Consider the following 19,711-nt stretch of genomic DNA (forward strand, 5'->3'; position numbering starts at 1 on the left):
AAGTGTAGGCTAGCTAACAAGGCCCGTCCTTGGTTATTCTGCCAACCTTTCCCTTTTCGTTTCCTTGTCGTGTGTAAACAAACAGCACCTACCACACAGGAAGGCACGGCAATTTTTCATAGCACAGCCGATAGCAAGATCTTTCCGGCTTATTTTCCTTTGAAAGGTGCAGCTTTCCATTTCATTTTTTTTACGTTGGCAGCAAATTTCAGAGAGATTTGATGCAGGTACAAAATGCGGAATACCTCGCCACGATGATCTCCGATTCTTAAATGGTGTATTTTTAGCAAAAAAGCGCCATACTTATGGAAGAAGATACAAATAAATAAACAAAATAATTAGCGTAATAGTTGGAGGTTTTAGAAGACAATCGTCCTCACATCCAACAGCTGCCGCTACCTCCGATGTTGTCTCAGCTCCTCGCTTCTTTAGCAAAACTACGTGCATACGTTGGGTACGTCATTATGAGGAACGTAGTACACATCATATTTCACTCAAACAAAGGTGGTGTACGCCACGCCATGAAGCACAAGGGCAAGGCCAAAAGCGGCTACGATACCTTTTCCGTGGCAGATAATGATTAACGCAGTTTAGAGTAATGGCACTCACAACGCCAAGCAAATAAAAGAAAACTTTGAAAAAAAAAGCCCCACAATCTTTTTTTCTTTTTTTACTTATTCTTGAAGAACAAAGTACATGTAGGTGATGTGCTCAAAACATCGGTAAAATCTAAGGTAGTTCATAGCAACTGCCAGAGCCAAGACAAGCGAGTCGGTCGAGGGGGCTATCTGAAATTCTGTGGGTAGGAAGGAAGCAATAGCGGTTGTCTCAAGGCGTATCATCAATATGAAATATCGTTCCAGCGCACAAAAACAAGGACGAGCAGAGAAAGACAACAAGAACACGTTCTTCTTGTCCCTCTTTACTCGTCCTTGTTTTTTTTATGTGTTGGAGCGGTGTTTTATAAAGCTATTTACAACCAACGAGCCGAGCTGTGAACGCCTAATATTATCAAGAGCCTCGAGTATGCAAAATATTGCTTAGTTTTGATGGTCTTATTGTCCCATTGTACTCAGGATGACAAGGGCAATGAAGCGTTGTTGGACTAACAGAGCCGCGTTACGCCTATATTTTTTTCTAGCACATCTAGGTTTCTGATGAGTCGCATGTGTTTGAAACAAATGACTGCCACGAAGATTTGCAATTTTCTTTACTTCTAATGCTTGTAATACAAACAATAGGTACCACATAATAGTACGTGCTATTAGGAAGTTTACAGGAATACGTGTAACTTGTGTAGTACCTTTTTATGTATATCGCAGTTTAGGAAAAAAATTTCCTATCTCTTCCTCTTTAAAGAATACTGTCCTCAAACGCTTTTACAGAATGCATAACTACCCCGCACGTTTTAGTCCTTCAGCAACTAATCTTAATATTTCGCACTTATTTTTTGTAATAAATATTGCACGTATTAACAGCCCTATCTTTCGTAGGGTGTTTCAGGATGACTTGCACTATATATAGCATAAAATTGTTACGTTAATTCTCACTTTTGCTGAAAGAGAGTTCATGTTCAGGGAGCAAGCCGACCTCAGGTTTGTTGCTCGTAAACGTCGACCCCGCATCGCTTCGGGGAGAAACTTGGGGTACTGCGAAACCAGAAACTGGTGGAGCTTATAGTTTTATCATTCTGCCCTGCTAAGATAAAACCAATAATATGGCGTGATTACCCAGATCTGTCAACTTTCAAAATTCCTTAGAATACACGTTGCAGGTCTAGGTTGCGGGCTCATAGGTTCATTCTGTAATATGAAAAAGCAGGCAAAAAATGCAAAGGCATGCAAATTTTCTTTTTCTGTTTGGCACTGTCCGCTTCAATGAAGCTACAAGAGCAATTTAGAACACAACCTTTCTACCAGAACTAAACCGGAATGACAGAAAATGTTTCACAATAACTGCAGTCGTATCACACAATGTTTGCGCACTTATATTCTCAAGAATGTTGCATATAAAAAGCGACGGAACAGCGAAAACAAAGTAGTGGTGAAAACCGCAGCTTAGTGAAGTCGACGCCACAAAGTCCTTTGTCTATCCGGCTGCAGTATACCTGCTGTGCTTAAAGAAAACGCAATTCCAGACTAGGCCAGCTTTTTTTTTATCCCTCCAGTCCACTGAAGGAGCTGCTCCACACAAACCGGCTGCCATGTATGTTACATATAACTTTTCTTTTTTCTTCACAATGTGTCTTCACAATGTGGCTAAGGAAAAATAATGTCCGGGATATCTGCGGAACGGATGCCAGAAGAGAGATTTGAGACGAAACTCCATTGCAGTAGCGAGGTTTTTTCAGTACGTGAACCTCTTGATGACGGGGTATTTGCAGAAGCGCATGGTAGAACCACTTTCTGCTCTGCTTTTCCTAAAGAAACTTCTTTCATGACTGCAGAGTCGCATTCATCTCGAGTTTCGCTAGCTTTCGTTACCCTAGCGTCAATTTCCAACCAGGAACATTCCAGAGGCAAGCCAGCCATTTGTCTAAACTTAGCCTGAGTCGCTCTTATCTCTGTCCCATTGCATCACTCGTTTGAGTCACGTCGTTGCTTCCTACGTAATCAGTGTCTTCGGTGAACACTTTTTTTCGCAGCCGTTTAGGAGGTAAACGTTTAACGCGATAGCGTTAATGGCCCCGTGTCGCTGAAAATCTGCGGACCACCTCCCGCGTCTGGAGTCGGGCGTCGTTTTGTCCGACGCCGCATCTGGCGTTGGACAAAAATGATTTAGACCTACGCATCCTCAACCACGCAGGCCTTCCACGTGGCGCAATAACGAATCAGATAGCGTCCTAATTACAGCATCTTACAGGAACACAGGAGCCGTGTTACGAGTTACAGGACAGTTGGGCTATTTGATGCCTATAGCTAATTATACTTCTCGCTTTCTTCTGACGTCTAAAGCAAGTGAGGCTAGACTTTCACAATGCTGATCTTCTCATTTACATCTTAGACCTGTTTATCTACACTGAAATGTCTCAACTCTCGAGCTGCAAAGAGCGAAAGCACGCGAAAGATACTTGTGTAGTCGATTGCGGAGAAAGAATAGTAGCTGGATTGGACTTATAAACCATTTACTTCTCAAGCCATACCAGTACAGCGGTCAGGGACAGCTTAGGCTTATGGGGGTGATATTCATGTCCATCAACTTTAGCGACAAACAAACCACATTTACCTGTCTTTGCACTTACAATGTATCTCCCTTCCTGTGTTTTTGGTAACCTGTGGGCTTTCTTTTGAAGAGAAGCTTCCTGTGTTACTTCGCCGGGGTCTGGCATTCATCGTTGTTTTCTCGCACGATGTATTTGTGGGCATACAACCTGCGATCAATAAATATGGTGAAATAATTGGTAGTGTGCGTTGTAGTTTGTGCTGCTGGCAGACGGTTCAGTGAGGCCAGAAGTCCGTCAGTTATCATTAGCGATGTCGTATGGTTGTCCGGACGTGTAACGCGTAGCGCAGCGATGTTGTTACGAGTGAAATTGAAGAACGTACAAACGTAAAACTCTACATTACGCTTGAAAGAGAGCTAAGTGAAACATTCAGCGCCAGGTGCATGTAAACTGAGCTTAATCGAGAAAGCGTGTTTACAAGTGCTACAATTGCGTCTGTGATGGCTGGGACAGAGTGAACACATGCAACAAGTTCAACGACGCCAACGTGAAACGCAGCGTGAAACGTGCAAGACGTCAAGCGCCGACAAAATTATCGAGAAAATTGGCCAACTCTGCACCAAAGATTGTCGACTCATGGTTCGAATGTTGACCGTGGCCACATGAGTGTTGTATAGCACTGCTTACGGAATCGTAACCAAGATGTTGGGCAGAGTGTAAATTGTGTGCGCGGTCACTGCCTCAGGTGCTGGAAATTGATGATTAACTCCGTTAGACGCCTCTCAGGCTCTACCGACCATCACGTAAGTGCTTGAGCCATATGTAGACAGACTGTTTCAATAAAGCGCATTTTCCGTACAGCTGGCGCCGCGTGCGATGACATTCACTTAGCGTTGTCGCAAGTTTGAAACAGAATTTCACGCTCTTACGTTGCTTTCATTCACCCATAACATCGTAGCTGCACGTCTGGACGTCGAGACAACCACAGGGCCTCCGTAACGATGACTGACAGACCTCAGGCTTCGCTGACCTGACCGCCAAACGATAGTACCAACGATTCCTCATGCCACACATTCATGCACCGTATTTATTGATTACAAGTTGATATAGACAAGTTGTGCCACTTCGCATAGGCTGCCATCTGTTGGTCGTGTAGAGAACTTGAGGGCACATGTGCATGCCCTGGTTGTGGTATTGTAGAGTACAATATGTTATACATAGACATAGTGTGAGTATGGCGGGATCCGGTAGTTACACAGGTTATATATCTTATGTAAACCAGAAGAAAGGGAACCGGTGGGCATATATAGGCAAATTGGGTTATTGGGCGCATGCCCCTGTGAAAGAAGGAATGTGTGAATGCGTTTTGTGTATGTGCCAATGTTTAGGTGCACATTGTTTGCCAACAGCCACTAACAGATATGCCAATGTAAGTCAAAGGAAACGAGTACTTCTGTGTATTAAAGCTAAGTTTCTTTTCATCACTTCCGATGGTTTATGCGTTAATCGTCGTTTCCTGGCCTTGAGGATATATCGGCGTCTCATCGCTTAGGAAGAGCCGATAATTACGACGTGTTGTGAAATGACAATGACACCGTTTTTGGAGCCCTGAGATGTAAAACAAACATCGGCACAACGCCTCATGAATGGAAAACACACCAATGGCTAAGGAAACTTGTACACTCATGTCATTAGTATGTGTACGAGTGTAAGAATGACCGTCGACAAACTAATCCCCCTATATGGTACAAAGGTTCACTTATAGATTTTCAAAAGTATATATATATATATATATATATCAACCCATAACCGACTGAATACTCTGTGGATCGATCTGTCTACGTGCCTTTCCCTACGCTTCGGCGCTCTTGACAAAAGGGTGGTTCGTAATAATGGCACTTGTTTTCTTTAGTGTTATTTCTACTTTGCTGTGTATCGCTCTTCTCCCGCATTGCACTATGCGCATGCCAGAGTTACGTCTTAAAGCGGCGTCTATTGTTTCTGAATGTTGGTTTAGCCTGGGGCTGAAATATAGCGAGACCCTTATCGCTCGATGGCAGCCTCTCACTACTGCCAACACAAAGCAAAGCAGTGAAAATAGGGTTAAGCACATATTTGACATTTTGTATTATCTCAAGAAATGCGATGCTAGTGGCAAGATGTGGCATGATGTTGGCGTTTATTCTCCGTTGGATTTCGTTTCTCATTGTCACCCGGCGCGGTTTCTGGGCGGCTGAGGCATTATACCGTTCTGCACAAGATTGTGAGTTTGATTCCAAGCCCCGTAGTTACTATTTAGATGTTTTCAAAATGCATAAAATGCCGTCTAGACAGATTGAGGTGCATGTTAAAAAACCGAAGGTGGTCAAAATTGATCTGGAGCTTTCCAATACGTAGTGCTTCATAAACCACTGTGGATTTGCGGCACGTTAACCCACACGATAACATTCACACTGTGGTTCTCGATTAATGGTTGTGCATTCAATAAAAAAATATGTTGTTTAACAAGCGGAACTGGTGGCTAGACGTGATATACATCCACATTTAGTCTCTTTTGGGGGAATACCGCTTGAAAACCGCTTGTAGATGTATTGGAAAGTTACACGCCATGGAAATGAACGAGAGAAAGGGAGTTAACTGAAGGTCCCGATTTATATTAATGATATCATGAGAAGCCAACCAAGATATCATGAGAAGCCAACCAAGGCGTCTTTGCTTGTTGACGCCACAGAAATAACGTATTAATCATGTTCCGGTTGCGCGCCCCCTAGATTAGTCATTCCCTGATCCCTTGCGCTCTGTTGGTGATTATTTTTCCCTCTGTCTCCAAGAATACGTGTGTTAAACATCTGTTGTTCCCGGCTGATATTGCGCTCTATGGATACGGAGAGCAATACAACAAACAATTATTGAAATTAAGAACGACATATCTCAACCTGACGCAGGTTCATTCGAAATGTAAGCTGCTTTCGAGTCGTGCTGAGCTGCACGAAATGTATGGGCCTTATCTCCATGAAATGATGAGCGCTTTTCATCATCCCCCTACTTAGCCTTCGTGCTGTAAGTTCTCATTCAGAATGCTATCCTAGGCGCTCCTGTCGGTGAAAACATTAGAATAAGGCAGGCATCCCTGTTTCGAAGTGGTCTCCTGTTGCTAGGTTTGTTCGAAAAATGCCCAAGCTTTCTTTTTTTCTCCGAGGATGAAAAAAATTCTCATAGGCGATTGGTTCAACTCAGACTTGGAAGCGGCGAGCATGTCTTCTGTTGCTGCGTTCCAAACACAACAATCAACATAACGTTATCCTGCTCTTCTTTGGTCTCACTCAGAGAGAGAGAGAGGCATTTTCTTACCATAGTTCCCTGCGGCAGCTTTGGCATCACTTTCTTTATGGTTTCAGTCACTTTCTCTGTAAGTGCTTGTGCGTGCAATGTCTCCGTCCCTGCAACACTGCACTAATGTAGCCAGCATTTCAAGTCAGTCGTGGAACCAATGACAGATTTGTGACCCCTCTGGCATTCGTGTTACCTGCCCCGTGTGGTCCTGCTGCTAGGAAAATGGTTCCCATGGGAAAAGCCCACCACTGATAGGTGCCAGGCGGGGAGTTCGCTGCTCCCACCTTTCAGGTGGAGACAGAGCCGTTACGTCTTTGGGGAAGCTTTATTTTGGTTTTGTTGTCATGGAATGTTCTGTTTGTTTTTCTGCGTCAATGTTCGTTATTTTCCAGAGCTTCATTGATTGGTTGATTGGACGCTGATAGCCATACCCATTGAACAATCAGGAAGAGTGAGAAGACATTTTATTCCTGCTAACACTCCCGATTGGTCTGGGAGAATCCCGAATTTCGTCTAACCCTCCCAATTGTACGGAAACGGCTATAAAGCTCCCGAAGAACTGCGCCAACCAAACCGCGAAAAAAAAAGAAGGCGCCTCAAGCAGCGCAGCCGCATTGTAACTGCCACTGCGCGCTAGGTCACTAGAAGTTAGACCTAAATGCAAGCCATTTGTGAGTATAAAGTGTAGGGCTAAATAAGTTCGCTTCAGATGAAGAACAGCGTTCAGGAGTGCGCATGAAGCAAATGTCTAATATTAGTTGGTAAAAGGCTGATTTTTAAGGCCAGCTTTGCAGTGTCGCAGTCGCGTTGCGCGGCAAAGCATATGAGGAGTAGAAAGGTGCCCATGCCACGGGACCTGTTACGTATTCCTTACTCAAAAAAGAGCGAATTTTTTCTTTGTGCGGAACGGCATGCCCTGACTGCCTATCATTAATTCATTCCTCATGCTTGGGCGCAGTACGGACAGTAGATAACTTGCATAAACTCTGCTTGCTATAGCAGAAGTCGCTTGTGCCGGCTCGTTCATAAAATAGTAAATGATTTCGTAGCCCTCTGCCGCCACGCCTTATAGATGCCAAAGCGAGCGATCACAATGAATATTTTTTAACTGTTATGCTTTGCTGTGATCGCGGGTTCTGAAAAGTCGTGATTAAGTATACATGCTCCGTGTGCGTGTGTCTCTCTCTGTCTATTTCTTTGCTACTTATATGCGCTTCTGCTGCGCGCAAGGAAACTGGCTAAGTTCTTCAGGTTAACCTCCTTGCCTTTGTCCTTCCTTTCATCCCCTGTTCACTGCTTGCTACCGCCTGGCTATTTTAAACATTTTCAGAACGACGGCTTTGAATTAATTCAGTGTCTTGCACTTCCAGAAACAAAACGGTTTAGCATCTTGAGAGAGCATCACTTGTCTGCCGACCCGAAAAGTGCAGTTTGGATTACTTTGTCGCACAGTTGCCTAATGGGGCAACAAAGAGAAAAGTTAGGCTATGCAGAATTGTTAAATATCTCTTCCGGAAAGTCGGCCACGTCAGCCTTACAGCAAACATGCAGTAAAGGCGTCTTGGCGTGTCATGAAGGATCCTAAAACAAAAGTCGGGCTTGATGTTCTCCTGCTAAGTTTTAGTTACTTTTCGATGCCGTCTGAGACGAACTAGCCAATAGCTTATAAATAGACAATGACTTCACAACAAGAAGCGGTAACGAATGACTGATCCATGGGAGTGTTGATAACCTATAATAGCACGGAAGCGCTCAAAGAATGTCAAGTTTTTGTTTTCAAATCCACGACGTTTTCCTAACGTACGGATGCCTCGTATCACGAGCGAAATTCGATAGAGACTTGGCCCTCTTTTTCTTTCGGTAATAATCGTCCTTTACCGATTAAAAATGTAAATCCACAATTTGAAGAGTATTTCGCCGGAATGCAATAATTTAATGGCGGTAGATTGCGTTACTTCAACGCAACACAATAAACCACCCCTCTGAAGAGTTCGACACGTGCAAGTTCGCGATTGTGTGACCGCGTCAGCTACTTATTTAATGTGAAAGCTTTTATTTGTGGTTGCTATTTAACCTTATAGTTCTGTAAAGTAGAAGGCCACGTCAGTTGCAATTTTCTTTCTCATTTTTTGCGTATTTAGCTTATTTTTTCGAAGCAGTATTGTAAACTATGTACGAAATGACTCCTAGTCTGAATGACTGGTTCCTACCTAAATAGACAGTTTAATTGATAACCACGTGGTTATAACGAACGATACATGTACCGTAACAAGTCGCATGATATAAAATAAGCGTCACATTTCCTTATTCGAGTGGACCTGCTAGCTCATTCTAATTCTTTCGCTATATACGGTTCCTAAGCACATCCAAGAATATAAAAGTCGGCCATAGCAGTTGTCATCACTTTCGGAAAGCACCAAAGAAAATTATTCGGCGTATATGGCAATACCATTCTTAATTTGCCTAATTATTAGCCACTGATGGGAGGGGCACAGCGGTATTTCTCTCTATCTCGGCCACTCCAGAAGTAGTAGATCCTTTGGCGGCAACTGTGGAATGACATCGTTAAGCGTCTAAGCACGCCGGCAGCATGGGCAAAAAAATGTGGAACAACTGCAGCATTAGTCGTATCAAAAACAGGTCGGCTTAAGTTGTCTGAAACCGCAGTAGTGCCACCTTCACTGCACATTTCCCTATTGCGTCTTTTCTATACCCTTGTCTCTAGCCACTTTTCACAAGAGGTCGTCGACGATGCGACTTCACCTTAGCTCCAGTTTTGTGTATAGTCTTGTCTCTCAGGGTTCTAGTTTTTTTTTTCGCGGGGTTCTGGCGACCCAACGTCTTTTCATCCCCCAAGTCCCTTTCATGCGAGGCTTCTTTCTACACTCGTCATTGTTAGCGACGTAAAGCCGTAATGCCAAAGTGAGCACATAGGAACAGTGTGGAAGTGGTGGTTATGTCGATATCGCTAGCAATTAGGAGAACGCCCGGACTTTTGCTTTTGTTCCTTGCGGTACTTCCCTGTTTTCTCACTATCTCCCAAAACTTTCTTCATAGCTTTGTGCTCGCTCGCAGCGTTCTCCCTGCCACCAACCACTCAGAGACGCGGAAGCTTTATAGACGAACGGGCCTAGGAGTGCGCCTAGAGAGCTATCCATATCGGAGCAGAAAAATGTTGGCCATATATACCTGGTGTATAAAACACAGGAAAGGCATTGCTAGCAGGGCCGCACTACAAAAAAAAAACAAAAACAAAGAACAGTGAAGCCCCACTGGGACGAGCAGAATGTGAGGGAGTAGAGGAGAGGAATGGTCGGAGGACTTCGAAGAAACCCGCTGCTTCTATTCCCAGCGTTTTTCTTTCGTTCTTTCTTTTTTCCCTTTTTTTCCCTGCGTTTATTTTTTTGTCAGCTCACCACGCTATGACGACGCACTGGGCTCGCAGCTGTGCCGAAGTCTTTGGCGATGGCGGCTCCTATTAATCTGAAAAACCTGAATACGCTTTGGAATAAAAATTGAATCACCAGATTTTCTTTTTGTTCTTATTCCTGCAGACAAATACTAGGGAAAAAAAGAAACCTTGAGAGCAAGAAGTGGCGCCCTTGGGGCATTGGTTGGAACTTCGCCGTCTATGTTTTCCGTGAACGTTGCCATGGTAACCATAGAGCACGCATTAAGCGATAACTGAAACATATAGGCGGGTTTACGAAGAAGCCTTTATTTCTTCCGTTGACTCTAAGCACGTCCGCACATCATTCTTAAGGTATGCACCAAGTAGCCCAACATGGTACTCTGATACTCTGAAATACTTCTTCGCCATCATGTTAAAATCAATCGCCGTAGCTGTGTCGTCGTCATGCAGTCACCGTCAAGCCAATGGCCGACACTGGAAAGCGAATGTCACAGAAAAGTGGACCGATGCTGGTAACAGTGCATTTCGCATATAGCCGACGCCATGGAAGCCACAGAACGTCAACTACAGATTGTAAATAAGGGTATCTTATGTAATACAGCGTGTCCCTAAATTGCTCGAATGCTAGATTCCAATAACATCTACAGTCGTCGTGAGCTAGGCTTCAGCAGGCAAAATGCGAAAATGATCCAGTACCCTGATTGAAGCTCGCGTTAAAAACCCTACTTGGTCAAAATTATTAAGGAGCTCTACCACTGCGGCGTGTCGTAAGATAGTCGTTTGGGCTCGTAAAGCCCTAGTATTTCCTTCACTTTCTGCTAGCCATATGCGAGTCTGCTAGCCATATGCAGTTTCGCTGTGAAAATACCGTTTCCGCGGGGATCGAACCTGCCGCCGCCGCGTTGGTCAGCTACTCTACCACTGAGCCCCGCCAGCGCTTGCTAGCATGCAGCGGAGAAAATGCCCTATAAACGCGTTCTAGCGTGCGAGCAGACATGCGATGGAACATGCGCATCACGTAGCACGGATACGTGCACATTTTGCATCGAAGCTGTGTAATCTTGCATCAGGCAGCTCAGGTAGCGGTACAAGGCAGTCGAAGGTGGTTTGACGAAGAAAAAAAACTTTGAGGAGAAGTATACTAGAATGTTAGAAAAAAATATATATTGTATACCTGATCATATAAAGCTGGCCATGTGACCAAGTCACCACCGCGCTTCAAAGGGGATGCCAGTACATCATCATCACCATCATTAGCATCGTATCGTACAACTTGACTTGCGATGTGAGATGCGCGCCGCGTACCGCCTATCCTTCCCCCCTTGCGGGTCACTTGCATATTATTGCACCAGGTGGCAGGCCATGTAGCATTTAGATAGATAGCGGTACAAGGTAGATAGAGAAGGCTAGATGAAGAAAAAGAATAATGTGGAGACGTATAGGAAAATTCCGTAATGAAAAACTTGCCTCGCATACCTGAATAAATCAAACAGGCTAGGTGACCGTTTGTCACAATGCCGTTTCAAAGGTAATGCCAATAAATCATTATCATCAGTAGCATCGTATCGTGCCATTTGACACGCAATGTGACGTGATCACAACGCTGTGTCAATAAGTACAAACATTGCATTACAAGTCTGTTATATTCCGCCGAGTGTTCCGACATGTCGCAGTGGCATATAGCAGCTGCATTATTCATGTAGATGGACCCGGTTAAATCAAGCAGGCTAGGTGACTGTTTGTCACCATCCCGTTTCGAAAGGGATGTCAATAAACTATCATTATCATAATCAACGAGAACAGCAATGTATCAAGCTTCGGCTCAAGGGATTTGACACGTGCGCCAAGTAATCTGGATACCTGTGTTTACTCTTCGGTACACTTTATGACGAGTCCTCGAATGGTACGGATCGCTGCTGAAGAGGTGAATCGTATAGCTACGCGCGCGGCTGCAACCAAGCAACATCGGTATCATCAGACCGCTGTGCAGAGAGCAGGCCAAGCTGTAGCAGAAGCCGCAGCGCAAGTTGCAGCTCGCCCTCTACGCTGGGCCGATAGTTCAGATCATTCTCGTAAACACGTCATGAAGAGATGTCACCGCGAAGGCCCGGTCGTGCGTGGTGCCGGGCGTGTGGCAGCGCAGTACCAAGCTGAGAGATTCCTTGCGACCTGTTAAAGTCTTACTCGCATCACCGCAGTGATGCTTAACATGATTCATGCCTGCATTGGCCTACAAAGCGCCAAAATCAGCACCCTGTTCAACTTCTAAGTGGAAGGCAAGCGCTTGATTGATTGAGCAATCGCAATAACGTTTAGCATCTAACAAGCAACACTTCTTTCGTGACAAAGTTTGCAAGTGATAAAGTAGGAATCGCTTAAACGCTTTCACACAAAAGAGGCTTAGGTTCCTCCCGTCAAACAAACATAGCGCATAGCGAGGAAAATATGAGTCAGGAGATTTGGTTGGGAGTTTAAGTTATAGACCAGTTGTATTAAATTTCAAACGTATTGCTATCGTTTGAGGTCTGCAGGTGTTTTTTTAACAAGACTGAAGGGACGTTTATTGGTAATTAGCAGCTCTTTCTGTTTACATCCCGAAGTAGGTGGTAAGGGAAAAAACAAATCAACATTACAGGTTCTGAAAAAGTTTTATTTACTATCTATTGCACTTTGGTATCTGAACAACGATCAAGTGACGTTCAGGACTGACGGTTCATTAGGATGCAAGAAGATGTACATAATATTTTGGCAGCACCGTGAATGCAACATTGTCTACGCATGATTTGCAAGAAGAACCTCTGCTTCAGTGCACAACACATATGGAAAGAATTGAAGTGTGGCCACGTTATTCCTTATCGTTTGCTAAAAACAGTTTAGTTTTTCATTTATGCTTTCAATATTAGCACGCCCATCGCGATTTGTCCGTCATTCGCACGAATCTAAAAAAAAATGTAAACGAAGCCATAATTGCGCCTTCCCAACGAATGATAGGGCAGCAGAGACTGAGCCCGCGCAGCAAGGACATTGTTTCCAAATACGCAAGAAAGGCGCATCTGAAGAACTGAAACAAATCACAAAAGAATGACGCTGAAATAGTGGTTTTCTTGAATCCGCAAATTCACAGTACGTCAGCATTTTCCTTCTTTTGCTTGCGCGCCTGCACACTGAATCCCAAACCGGTTCGCCGCTAAGGCACATGCAATGACGCCCAATTTTGCTAACGCTTGCACCCGAAATGCAATCACGGAACGATCGCCGATCCGCAAGCGTCACCATGACAACGGCAGCGAACGCCTCGCAATCCAAGCGGCCGTGTCGATGTCGTCCTTGCCGGCCGCCGGCCGCTCGAACGATCGTACGGAAGAATTCACACAGAGAAAAACAGCCGGCAGTATTCGGAAAGAGGAGCGCCGGAGGTTGTTCCGGCAAACGTTTAAGGGAGTGGGTGTTTGCGTAAAACGGGGCTGCTACGGGAATTGCCCAACTGTGGTTGGGAAAAACATTTCATCGCTTCCCGCCTACAATGACCATTCCACGCTTTCTCCGCGTATTTAAACCTCTGCTGTTTCGATAATATTTCGGTGCGCACAGCCTTTTATTGATGGAAATTTCTACGATTGCGTCTTTACTTCCTTACCACTCGATTTGTGGGGCTGCGCCCTCTTAAAACGCGACCAATATCTCTGCTGTGATTTCGCGCAAAATTGTATCCGAAGCCAGCACCTGCAGCGCGAATGGCTGAGTTCACCGTACGAGAAGAAATGTTAAAATTTCCAACGTGTTGTGCGAACTTGCACAAGGGCTCTGACAAAGCAAATCACTTTGCTGCGATTAGTGCTACAGTGTCTTTCCCCTCTATCGCTGTATTATAAGCGTAACTAATTGTTCGAAGTCGCACAAACTTGTGTAGCTTTATCAAGTCTTTGTTTCTTTGAAGAAAGATAAGGCATGCCAGAAAACATATGAAGGCGTGTTCAACTAATGCGAACCCGCAAGGTGGATCGAACTCCTAGAAAACGTCGCAATGCTGCGCTTACCAAGAGTACTTCAAGAGACTTGCTGATGATGGGAGTTCATAACTGCTAAGGAAATAAAAACCAAGCGAAGTTTATTTTTGTCATAGAATAGCTGAATCAGTCGAAGGGTACTTACGCTGCCGAATTTTGAAGATGTGCTTTTGTAAGCTCTCTGAATGACGAATATATTCACTGAGGACACAAAAATATAGAAGCCCGTATAACATATAACTTAATCGAAGGTTTCTTTTATATTCACTACTACTATGCGTCTTCGCCACACCAAAAACTCACTCATTTCTCAATAACTGAGGCTGATTTAAAGGATTATAATAGTAGTTTACTGTCCATTAGAGGAAATGTAAGCATGGTGTTTGCGAATTAGATATCTTTGTAAAATTTTCGGAGCGTGGAAACCATATTTGTAGTGATTAAGAAGCGTGTTTACGAAGCATAAACAACAGCGCAGTAATAAATCCAGAAATCAGAATGACTTTAGGAAATTCCTTGGACAATGCAAAACATTCCTTTATTCAGAAATGCGTGTGACACTACAAGAAATTACTGTTAATATTATCTCAGAGTTGGTCGAGAGCACCGGCAAAAAGCTTGGAATTTAATCATACCGATCCAGCCACATTACGTCGGGGTCGCTGTGGTGCTTGTACAGTCATTTGACTAGAAACACAAAGAGACAATTGCCCAGTTCGTCCAGTTGCATTTCTACGGCAACCAGATTACCCTTCCAAATATATATATTGTCCCATCAAAAACTTCAAATGTTCCTAGTGATTACAACGGTCGACGGCAAGAAACGTCAAACGTCACTAATCAGGTGGGACCAATATACTGAGCGGGTTTCGCCAATGCCACATAAAACAGTAGCTGAAACAAGAGAAAGACAGCTAAGGCACGTTGACGTCTGGAACAGAGAAGCCGAGTACAAATAAGCAGGAACGAAAGTGTAATGCGAAACAGCTAGAAGATCCGAGCGATTCTGCCAGGCTTTTCTTTTATCCAGCACTCTGCCGTATGGTACGCTAACTATGACCTGAATGAATATGCTGCTTTTAAGACCCCAACTTAACTTTGTTTCTTCAGTTCTTAAAACGACTGGCTGTATTGGCAGCGTATTTATGTATATATCACACAGTATCGAGCCGAAAAAGTGAATCGGGCAGCCGAGTTAACTATGCCGAACATTCCGTGTAAAGAAAACCAAGAATTAAAGGAAATTAGCACATCGTAGATCGATATGATGAAAGCCTTATTGTTTGTAGTCGTTAGGAACACGTCAGAATGTTCATGTAGTTGAGCGAATAATTAGCTTAGTTCAAGAGAAAATATTTAATTATAATTATGCCGCTATTAAGACCCCAAGTTAATTCTGTTCGTTCATTTCTGTCACAGAACGACTAGCTCTATTGGCACCATATTTGGTACACATCACACGGGATCGAGCTCAAGATATTGAATCGGGCTCAATTATGTGTGAATCGCCTTGAATTCTCTTATGAAATATATATTTCATTATGACAGGTCTAGCTTTTAATGATTTAAAGTAGTTGTAAGAACGTTTTCTCCAGTTCCTGCTGGACTAGCATTTATGCAGTATTATTTTATTACTTGAAGTTTTCTTCAAGTAGGAAAGTGAGTTGTTGGGAATCTACGCTCACGTGATGCAGCGCTTTCAAGCCCATTTTCATATTTTGAGGCCTGCGCACAGACAGCAAGGAATAACTCATTCTGCCCCAAGCGTAAGCTGTACGGTCAATCGAAACTTTGGGTTGAAATCAAGCAAACAATACCCGAATATTTCTAGATAATTGCACCGCATCAGATAAGTGGACAACAAAAGTATTCTTCATTCCTCAACACATCTTCCAACAATATGTCACGTGTAGCATTCGCCCACAATGTACAACCTGTTATTCAGGCTTTGTTCTAGTTTCATCATCACTGTCAGTATTACCATCATTCCAATCAACCTAGTTAGTATCTATAAAAGACCGCTTGGTTGGTATCGCAGAAGTGGAGGTGCATTAGAAATCTTACTGGCAGCAGTCAAAAAGTAAAACTTCTGAACGATCGAAAGGTACTCCTTACATAGGCGCTTCTAATAACTTGCATCTATGAGATTACAACAAGGCGGGTATTGTACACAAAAAATGGCATGGAGCAGTAACCCTTCGAGGAAATGAGTCATTTTTACAACGGACTTCTCAAATTCTTATATCTCTCTTTAGCGCGCACGAGGGCACTGATCTGTACATTCGTGTGCGGTTTTCAAGTGTAATACATATTTTAGTGAATTGCTGTTGAATAAAGCTGTCCCTTTCTTCTATTTCCTTCTCCATAGCTCATCGTACGGACTCTACTACTCCAATGTATTCCTGCATCTGCAATGTTGCTTTCGACCTTCTTTCACGCCGATTCATTAATAAGCAATAGCATAGTGTTCCTTACTAAATAGTGAGACAATGCGGTCGCAGCGGCTGCACACGTAAGTTCAAGTAACACCTCGTAATAACAAAAGTATTCTTGTTAAGGGTTTGGGGGAGCGGCATCACTTGCCAAAGGCGTAACTGTTTGCGTCAAGGTGGACAAATTAACTGTTCACCATCTGTACAACAGCCGCCAACACGCGCGACCTAAAGGTGTTCTCTGTTCCAAAATTTCTCAAGATTGTTTAGCTCACCGCGATGCTTCTTAGCATTGGTGACTGGAAGTCTTCGACAATTGTGGTTTCTCCTGTTTGAAAGAACGATGGTAGTCTTTAGGATTTCATATAAACGGTAACTTTCTAAAACAAAACCAGGAATTTAAAACATACCCGCCGTGGTTGCTCAGTAGCTATGGTGTTGGGCTGCTGAGCACGAGGTCGCGGGATCGAATCCCGGCCACGGCGGCCGCATTTCGATGGGGGCGAAATGCGAAAACACCCGTGTGCTTAGATTTAGGTGCACGTTAAAGAACCCCAGGTGGTCAAAATTTCCGGAGTCCTCCACTACGGCGTGCCTCATAATCAGGAAGTTGTTTTGGCACGTAAAACCCCAAATATTATTATTATTAATTTCAAATGCTTTCTTTCTGATGTTTAAAGTATTCTTGCGTGTTCTTGCCAGCAATACGGGCAAAAACCGACTTCCATATGTAATCACCAGATAAATGAACAAGTTTTTGCGGAAGGGACCAACAGCGATAGTTTTAAAAATAAAATATAAAAATAACATCGCCAAGTAAGATTACGCAGAAACGCAACCTTATAAAACCATAACTGCAATGCGTATGTGCAGCTATGTACAGACAAACCCGAAAGATTCCAATACACGTGTGCAAAAGAAATTTGCACTTTGCAACAGTGCTAGCGCCCGAGGCGATCGTGGGATGCGACAACACGCTGCTGAACCGACACAATAAAAAATGATAAAAGGAAAACCCCGAGAATGATGAACAACTTTTTCAGCGCGAACGAACGATAGGGCACTTCGTAAATTCCGCCCCGCTGCAACGTATAACAAAGTTTCAATAAACCGTGATTCCTATTATTACTGTCCTCATCCTCCGCCTTTACCCATCTTCAGTGTTAACGTCTATCAGAGCCGATAAATACAGACAGAGCAAAAAAAAAATTTAGGAAAATATACAATGTCGTGCTTTCATTCTTCTGGGGCTCTTGGCGCACTATTTTTTTTTTTAATTTTTCCTACTCTGTTTGGCTACGTGTTTTCGCGGCTTTTACCCCCACCATTGACCTCATACTTTAAATGCTGCCGCCTTCCTTCCACTTACTTTAAATCTAGCCATGCATTCTCGACACCTTCGCCACGACGAAACCTTGTTCCCATTGGGTCGTACCGGAATTGCGAACACGTCTAGGGTGTGTAACACAAACTAAATACAGATAATGATTGTGCAGAAAGGAAGTGGCGAAGGCATATGTGAAGCGTTTTCCCAGGTTGTGGCTAACTACCCTGCAACATCCATAAAACGCAACGTTTTCTGAAACAATAAGAATCATTAAAGAATTCATCTCACGATGTCTGTCAACGGTTGTGCGAATATCAGTCGAGCAATGTAGTGACAGATCATATTACTAAAGTCATTCTTGAACACACGTAGTCGCGAAGGCATATGCGAAGTGTTTTCCCAGGTTGCGGCTAACTACCCTGTAACATCCATAAAACGCAACTTTTTCTGCAACAATAAAATTCATGAAAGAATTAATCTCAGAATCTCTGTCAACGGTAATGCGAATAGCAGTCGAGCAATGTAGCGACAGGTCACATTAATAATGTCATTCCTTGAAGATACGTAGGGGTATTTCTGAGAATTTCGTTGCTTCGGCTATGCGCCACATACTCCTGTATCATCCCACTTTGCAATGGCACTTGCTGGCTAAGCTCTCCCGTGCGCAAGGAGGCATGGTGACGAAATAGTGCAGACATAATGACGAAGAAATGATATCGATTGAACGGTAGAGGCGCATAATGACGACGACATGAGGACAATGAGCTGGCGACGATTGTACGGCAATGATGATGGAATGAGAACGGTGTGATAACAACCACATGAAGAAGCGGGAGTGCCAATGATGGCACTACCAACAAAGCATGACGACTAATACAACAACAGACATGGAAACGTCCGTTTGACGACGACGGAATGACAACGATGGCATGGCAACTTCGGCATAATCACTATTGAATTACAAGAAACGACAAGGAGGGAATAAGGAATGCCGTCATTGGATCGAAGATGGTGGTACGACAGCGACAGCATCACAACGGGACGTCAATACTGAATTGATGACGATGGTGAAGCGACAGCATGACGATGATGGCTTGACGACGAAATCATGGCGAGAGTCGGATGTCGAAGTTACAATGATGACGACAGAACGACCACGACGCAACCCCGACGATGTACGAGAACGAATGAACGACGACGACTGTATGCTGACGGTGCAGTGAAGACGATTAAATAACAACTACAGGAAGACAATGGGATGATGATGACTGTACGATGACAATGGCATGAAGATGACTGTATAACGAATCCTGTATTACGACAACCGCCTGACGAGATTCGGACTATAGCGTTGTGACAATGATGTATGACGACTGCATGGTGAATATGGGATGACAAGTGTAGGATGAAATAGATCTAATGACGGTGGTGCTTTCAACACGACGGCATCATGACCCCGAGCCCAAAGGCGTTTCTCTTTATACTCGTGAATGTCTTTGTTGGGAAATCTTGGCTAAATTTACATGTGTGACTGATGATTTTGAATGTGTTACAGCAGTTTCTCGAAATGTTATGATTGTTGCTGCCTACCAACCACCTTAAGGTGCTCTAACGAAACTGCTTCATCAAACGGATTTGATACTTGAACTTGCTAGCAAGAAGAAATTACACTCGGTAATTGTTGGTGACTTCAACGCAGACTTACTTTCAAAAAATGATCACAGGATCCAACTTATTGAAACTACGGTAGCAAATGGGTTGTGAAAACATTATTGAACTTCCTCCGCGGATAATTTTGAACTGAAAAACATTTATTTATCTTTTATTTCTGTCACAATAGATGAGAGATGTTCTGGAGTGTTCCGGTTGGGCATAAGTGATCATCTGCCGTTTCTTGCCGCATTGCCTTATCTAGTGTGCACAGATAGCAAACATGACTTGAAGTGGGTCGTAAATAATCACACTATATGGGTATTTCAAACTTTACTTTCCAGTGTAAATTTGTCTGATATCTTGTGCTGAAGAAAAATCCTACAG

This window comes from Dermacentor variabilis, chromosome 4 (assembly GCF_050947875.1).
Source record: "Dermacentor variabilis isolate Ectoservices chromosome 4, ASM5094787v1, whole genome shotgun sequence".
In the NCBI taxonomy this organism is placed as follows: Eukaryota; Metazoa; Arthropoda; class Arachnida; order Ixodida; family Ixodidae; genus Dermacentor; species Dermacentor variabilis.